The sequence below is a fragment of the Antechinus flavipes genome, chromosome 3 (genome assembly GCF_016432865.1).
Source record: "Antechinus flavipes isolate AdamAnt ecotype Samford, QLD, Australia chromosome 3, AdamAnt_v2, whole genome shotgun sequence".
NCBI lineage: Eukaryota > Metazoa > Chordata > Mammalia > Dasyuromorphia > Dasyuridae > Antechinus > Antechinus flavipes.
In genome coordinates, this window is record NC_067400.1 from 264,270,909 (window position 1) to 264,279,326 (window position 8,418).

Below are 8,418 nucleotides of genomic sequence, written 5' to 3' on the forward strand. Positions count from 1 at the left end.
ATCTAATTATCTTATCATCTAATTCCTATCATTCCATCTTCCCCAAAAGAAAAGTATTAGATAGTGACATCTAGGCAAAACATGGCCATAACATACTCCTAATCTAATAGTTTAGTAATTCTGTCAAAAAAGAAAATGAAATTAGTTTGGCACAACTTATTCCCAATGCAGCCATTGCTTTTCTTCTTGGATATTCAATAAATATTCCCTTAATAATATGTTCCAAAATTTCTCTAGTAATCAAAGTCAAGTTCCCTAATCTATAGTTTAAAGATGTTATTGTTTTTTTTTTTAAATTAGAACATCTGTCTTTCAATCCTGTACTTTGTTGTTCAGTCATTTTCAGTCATGATTCATTTAGGGTTTTCTTGGAGAAGATACTCCATTTCCTTCTCCAATTCACTTTACAGATGAGATAACCAAGACAAATAGGGTGAAGTGATTTGCCCAGGGTCACATAGTTAGCAAATGACTGAGGCAAGATTTGAACTTAGGAATAGAAGGACTAGGAGGAGGCTACTCTTTCAGTGACATTTCTCTTCCATATCTTTCTAATATTACTTAAATGGACTCAACAGTCACACCTGTCAGTTCTTTCAAGATTCTGAGATTTTGGCAGGTCACTTGAATTCATTAAGGACATCTAAGAATTACATTACTGTCCCCTTACAGATCTTGGTCATCAACTACTTGTAAGTTATTATTGTTCTATCATTTCCAGTGTAAAGAACATTCTCTTTTATAAAGAAAACAGAAGTAAACACAAGATTTTAGCAGCTCTGTCTTCTTTATATTATCAGCTACTATCATCTCATATATCCGAAATTAAGGTCTTATCCTTTCTTTGAGTCTTTCTTCCCTCTCCAGATAGTTTTCTTAAAACCTTTTTTGTCTTCCTTAATTTTCCTCATCAGCTTCAACTAATTTTGATCTTTAGCATTCCTGACACTATTTTTTATAGAACTATGTCACATTCATCTTTGTTTTCTATTATTTGGTCTTACTTCCATATTCTATGCATTTCTTTTAAAACCCAACTTCACTGGTGAGTTCTCTATGAATTTACTAAGTTTTCTTGGACAAATCTTATTTTTCTTCCTTGCTGAAATTGTTTCCCTTTGCACCTGCAGAATTTCATTCTAGAGCATCTCCCATTTCTCTTGGGCTAACTTTGTCTGAAGCATTTTACTCTATGGAATCTTACGTAGATTTCCTCTTAATATTTCTCAGATCTGCTTTCTCAACAGTCCAAAAATAGGCTATGCCCAGATAGTACTGATTTCCATGTACTGGATGATAACTGATAGTAGAGAACAGGCAGATCTCAATTTTCATTTCATTTCTTTTTTTTCCCCTTCTGGCTCTTTTTGGCATTAATTTCCTTTCCTTTTCTAAAACAAAATCTAAGATGGAGTGGTCATTTCCCACAGGTATCCCATGATTTTCATTCCAGAAATTTCCCAATTTTTAATGAAAATCTGGTTTAGAACAGAATCCCCCTGCGCCCAACCTTGGTAGTTTCTCCACCATTTGAAAGATGACATTATTACTAAGAAAGGTCAAGAAAGTATTCTCTTTTGGCAGGAAAAAAGTCAACAGCAGTCTGGATATGTGAAGCTCACCATCACTACTATATCATGTCTCAATGCCAGACATGTAATTTCCCCAAAAATTCCTCATCTAGTGTCCCTTTTTGCATCTATGCTCCATAATATAGTCTAATAACAAAGTTACTTCTATTTTCTTCTCTTTTGATCTTCTCTCAAATATCCCATCATCTCCCCTTCTGCCCTGTTCCTAGATTTCCTAGTATAATTATATGTTCTTAATATACAATTCTACTCCTTGGTTATTGCCTAAATTTTAAGTTTTTGTATGTGGAAATTTAAAAGTTGTGATTTTATTAGTAGCTCCCTTTTGATCATGCCTCCTCTAATTTTCTGGGGGTCTTAGCCACTATTTTTTAATGGCTACTTTCTACAGTATTCAACTTGAGGTACCTATGTAAGCAGTCTTTTCCTTCTTCCCATTCTCTTTAGTTTAAAGTTCTTTTGATTAGATTTTCAAGATCCTAGAAAATACATTCATTCTTTCCAGTCTTTCTAGAAACAGACTATCCCTATATTGCAAAATTGTGGACTAGAAATCCAAGTCCTAACCAGTTGTTCATTCAACCATTTTTTTTTTCCTCCTCTGCAGCCTTCTTCTTCAATGGGCAATAAGCATTTCAATTCTACTGCAGAGAGCACAACTCCATGGGCTGGCCATTTTGTTCTGTTAAATGTACATTTGACAAAAAAAGATTATTATTTTATGGTAAATTCACAGGACAAGCACTCCCAAGATAGTCAGAAAAAGCAATTCAAGGACATTCTTAAGGTCTCTTTTTAAGAACTTTAGGACTGATTGTATGACATGGGAGATACTGGCACAGAACCACGCAGTATGACGTGCCCTCATCAGAGAAAGTGCTGTGCTCTATGAGCAAAGCAGAATTGAATTAGCTCAGAAGAAACTTGAGATGGGCAAAGTCAGAGAAGTCAACCCAAGTGTTCATAGGGACTATTTGTGTCCAACTTGTGGCAGAGCATTCTAAGCTCCCACTGATCTGATCAACCACAGTTTTTTCATACTGTAACTTGCTTTTAACATAATGGTGTCATTTTAATTCTCTTCGAGAACAAAGGACAACAGCCAACCAACCAACTAACCAATGGTGAGGAAAACATGATCTTTGACCATTTGTTTTCAGTTTCATGCCCAAACACTTCATAATTATTGGCCACACTTTTTTTAGGTTCATCCTGGAAGTGTCATTTGTGTCTTTGTGAATCACCTGAAGCGGGTAGTTTCTAACCATTTTAATAAGTTTGAAGAGCTTCTCTATTTGGTCTTGGACACATGCCCCAGAAATACAAAAGAGTTCCTTCTTTATTGCTGTCACCAGGTTGAGAAACAATAACCTCAGTACAGCTAAGCAAGAAATTACCAGCTTTTGCTCCTCTTTTCTTCTTTCCTTCAGCCTTGCTGAGTGTTTTCTCATCTGAAAGTTTCTCTTGCTCTATTATTTCCTATAGTTCAAGAGTTGCTAGTTCAAATACTATTGCTAGCAATAACATAACAATTGTTATTGTTATGTTATACATAAGAAATAGAATATGAACAGGCAAAAAAGAAACAAAATTATTTTATTTGCAGATGATATAATTGAACACCTAGAGAACTGAAGAGATTCAATTTGAAAATTTTAACTGTAACAATATGGTACTTTCATAATGTAACAGGAAATAAATTCACAAAAACCATCAGACTTTTTGTATGTTAAAAACAAAACCCAGTGGGAAGAGATAGGAAAAGAAAATCTTTCAAAATGGATTCAAAATGTAAAAAATATCTAGAAGTTGAACTACCAAGATCAAGAGGACATATAAATACAACTACAAAATGCTTTTAATAGAAATAAATACAAATAACTAGAGAGAGATTAGTGGTTTGTTTCTGGGTTATCCAGTAAAACAAAAATGATAATATTTAAATTTTTTATAAATAAAGCTACTAAAGAATCACTTGAGAGAATTAGGTAAAATAACAGCAGAGCATATTTCTTCCATCAGAAGAAATATGAAATTGAGGATCCATTTTGAATGAATTTTCTTTTTCTTTTTTTTTTTTTTGCTAGGTTTTGTTAGTAATATGTGCACGTGTGCACACACACACACACCCAGAGAAAAAGAGAGAAAGAAAGAGAGAGAGAGAGAGAAAGAGAGAAAGATGATAATGATGATGATGGTGATGATGATGATGATGATGATGATGATGATTTTTGTGGGTTTATTTTATGGTGTGTGAGAGAGAATACTGAATAGAGCAATGGGCCTGGAGAATACTGAATAGAGCAATGGGCCTGGAATCAGGAAGATCTGAATTCAAATATGTTTCAGACACTTATTAGCTGTGAAATCATGGACAAGTCATTTAATCTCTGTTTGCTTCCATTTCCTCATCTGTAAAATGCAGATAATTATAGCACCTATCTTTCAGGCATGTGGTAAGGATCAAATAAGATAATTGTAAAATACTTAGCATAGTGACTAGCATATGGTAAGCACAATATAAATGTGCATGTATTATATATACAAATAAAATAGGAACAAAGAGACTCTAGAATTGGCATATATCAAATTATATAAAAAAGAATAGTCAACAAAATTATTTGGTACTAGTTTAAAAAATAGGGAAAGAAATATAAACTATCAAAAAATTATCCATATGACTAATAATAAGATTTAGCCAATTGTGAGGTTATTTTATTAGATTGGCAAAGATGACAAAAGACAAAAATAATAAAATATTATTAGGGACATGAGAGAAAAGACATGATAATTGTACTGTTTGTGGAACTCGAACTGTTGCAAGTATGGAAAACAATTTAGAATTATGGTCCAAATATCATCCAACTGAACATACCTTACTAGTAGGTATGTGCTCTAAGGAAGTCTTTTTCTAATAGTAAAGAGCCATGACTAAAGCATATTTTTTCAAATGCTTACATTGAATAGTAAAGAACTAGAAAATTAAATGTTCTCTGAGTAGAAAAAGAACTAAACAATTTATGAATTGTATGAAGGCAATGAAGTCATTAGAAATGATAACTACAAAAAATTTAGAAAAACTTGGAAGCATTTGTATTAAGTGATAACAGAGTGAAGTAAGAGGACCATTTCCACTGTACTTGCAATCATGTACAAGATAACAAACCTGACTGACTTCAAAACCTTGAGCAGTTATGATGTCAGAAGAGTAATGGTAAAGCATGTCTCTTACTTCTTAGGTAGAGAGGAGGTTTCCATTATGGAGGCTGGGAGAGTTAAAAGGTTGCGACAGCAATTTTTTTTTTTAAAGAAGAAAAAAAAAAAAGTAATCTTTTTTTTTTTTCTAAAGCAGTCACATCTGTAGGATGTCATTCAATATATTCATGACAACAATTTTCAGAGGGAGTGAAATGGGTAAAAGCCAGGCTGGATTAGCCCAATCAGAAGCTAGAGGAAGGAAATGAGATGCCGCTGTTTGAAGGAGCCTAGAGTAGGCATGTGATAGAACATAGCAGCTCATCTTCCTGCTGTGTCTGGGCCAATGATACCTTGCCTGTGCCAAAGCTTCCCCAGGAGCCCTCTCAGGAAGCACTTTTCTCTCTGAACATGCAGGGTCTTCTGGTGAGACAGCTGTTTTTTCCAGCCTCCCTGGCTGGGAGGAAAATGCTATAGCATCTGGGGTCCAGTGGGAAGAGAGAATAGCATATTTTAAAGAAGACTGCGTATGGCAAAACTCTGATTTAACAGGGGGATTTAGGGTCATTGATTTTAAAGGAGGCACATTTCATTTTTCCCTTACATCATTGTATCTCTTTCAGGATGTCTGTATTGCCTATTCTGTGTCTCTTTGGTTTTCTATTTTTCCTCTGCTTTTGCTTTTCTCTGTATCACTTTATTTTTGTCTTCTATCTCTCCTCTCTGTCTTTGTCTCTCACTCCCTGTCTCTATATCTCTTTCTGTCTCTTATCTCTCTGCATCTGTCTCTGTCTTTGTCTCTCATATTTTTTTCTTTTGTCCTTTCAGGATTTCAATATCCACATATATCTCTGTGTTAGCATATAGTATTTATATCTCTCTGTCTCTGTCTCTCTATCTCTCTTTGTCTCTGAATCTCTCTTCGTCTGTCTGTCTGTCTTTCTCTCTTTTCTGTATTTTTTCTTCGATCCTTTCAGTGTTTCAACATTTGCATGCATCTCTATATCAGTGTACAATATTTGTGAATCTGTGTGTCTTTGGGGGTCTCTCTGTATCAAAGCTTCCCTCTTCTTGTATTTCTCTACATTTGCCTGCATGGCCCCATGTTTTGCTTCCTTTCTGTGTTGAATGGGCTGCATTTAATGAATTGAATGTCTGTCATCTGTGGTATCACATTATATCTAGATCCCCTCTGACTGCCATGCTTTCTGTTTCCTGCTATGTAGATCCCAGCAACACAGAAATGCCCTAGTGTTCTAACACCCACTATCTTCCTTTACCGCTTATTTTTTATTGTACCAAAGTCCTTTTTCCCCAAGGGAGCTAATCAGAGGTGTTTTCCAACCAACCTCATTCAGGCTCAAATTATCTTTCAAATTGAGCTAGAACCTTTGGCTCATCCACTCTTTTATTTTTTCCTGAACATGACTATTTTAATTACATCATTTAGTTTGCATATATTTTTTTCATTTCTTTCTTTCTCTCTCATAGTAATGATACTTCACACTTTACATATCTCTTTAGAGCTTCATGCCAGGATCACTTGATCAATAAAAGGTAAAATCAGGATTCAAATTCAGGACTTATGACTTGGACTTAAACACAGGTAACTAGGTGATACATTGTCTAGAGCTTGGAATTTGAAGTCAGGAGGACCTGAGTTCAAATCCAATTTCAAAGACTTATTAGTTTATGACTCTGGGCAAGTCTCTTAACCATCACCTGCTTCACTTTCCTCAGCTGCAAAATGGGGATAATGATAGTATCTACCTTCCAGAGTTGTTATGAGGACAAAATAAAACATTTGTAAAACATTTTTCAAACCTTCAAGTGCTACATGGATGTTCATTCTTCTTTTTCTATATTCCTTTCTATCATTTCCACAATTTTTCTTATAATGATTCCTTGAGTTTTTAAAGATTACAGAACCTAGGAAATCTTTCTAAATCTAGATTGTTTCTCCTTAATAAAGTGTTAGCCCTTCAGTAATTTATGTATGAACTCACTATGCCCTAACCCTGTCCCTTAACATTGCAGAAAAGATTTTTTATTGGGTCATAGCCAATTCATATGACTGAACGTGGCCTTTGAAAGTGAGTGTAGACACAGAATAGTTGGTTAGAGAAAAATAAAGGCTTTGCATTGGGACATGACCTTGGTTCACAGGAGGCAAAACCAGCATTCCAAAGTATCTTGGTAAATGGAAGATGAAAGGTTCCTGAACTTGGAACCTGCAAGAACCCAAGTCCATTCATTAGATTGTAAGCTCTTTGAGGGCAGGGCTGATCTTTGGCTCTTCTTGTATCTCTAGCACAGTGCCTGACATTTAAGTGTATAATAAATATTTATTGATTGATGGTATAATAGCATAAAAGCATAAAAAAGGAATTCTATATCAAAGCTCCTGATCTCTAATTAGAGGAATTCTTGGAATGAGCAGGATTAGTAATCGATGAGTGGAAAAAGATTGTGATTGCGAAGCAAACCTGAGCTTCACTCTATTACTGCTATGAATTGCATGGATAGTGTAGATTCTGAAGAAAGATAAAACCTAGCATATGAAAGAGGAAGATATAAAGGATAGAAGTTTAAGTCCCAAAGACTATTCAGGATCTTTCTAAGTGAAGGGTCATTGAATAGGGAAACATGGGTGGTATTATTATTATTGTTTATGATCAGACCTTTGACTAAGATAGTGGTATGACAGAATCAAGAAAAAACCTAGATTCTCTCACAAATGTCCTGGTAAATCTCTAGAAATAAAGTATAAATGACAAATAAAAATACAAAGAGAAATTGTTATAAACTTCAACTTTCAGTCTATACAAGAAGTATTCCAGAAACCTACAAAGTCTCTGAATGGAAATAAGCAAGATTAGGTAGAAGATGCAGAATGACAGAGACCAGGAGCTGAAGCCAGACTAATACCCAGGAAAGGGTCCAGGCAGCTTGAAGCCCATCCTTAACAAGAGACAGAACCAAACAAGCAGCTAAGCAACATGACTGGTAGCCCTCCTTGAGCCACAACAGGAGATGGAGCCAGATTAAAATGTAGTGCAGGGACTAGTCAGTGCAGTATCCAGAATAGCTTTGCCCCAGCTTCAATGGGGGATAGGATCAGATGAGCACTGTGATACTCTTGTATTTCCCGTGGTAGTCCTATCTGAACAATAGTAAGAGATAGGCCAAAAGAGGTATCTAATAGAAGACTAAGATAGCAAGAGATAGAGCCAGACAGAGGAGGAGACTATTTTACAGAAGGCCTAGTACCAGTGTAACTAATAATATCTGGTTGAAGGGTCATGGCAAGGGATGGCACTAATTCTAGGTTTGGGACTATGAAAAGACAAAGAGAATTACAGCCAAACCTAAATCAGACTGCCAGATGGAGCCCAAACTCTGGAATTCTAGCAAAGAAAGGGGCTATTCTTAGTCATCATACCCCAGAATAAGCAGGACTGACTTATTCCATCCATGAGTATGGGAGGGAACAGAGTCTGATGTAAATACAGAGTCCCAAACTAGAAACTGAGATGGAACATATGAACAAACAGAAAAATGAAGAAATACTATAGATTGAGAGATTCTCAGGCTTGGAGTCAAAAAGTCCTGATTTCATATTCAACCTTTG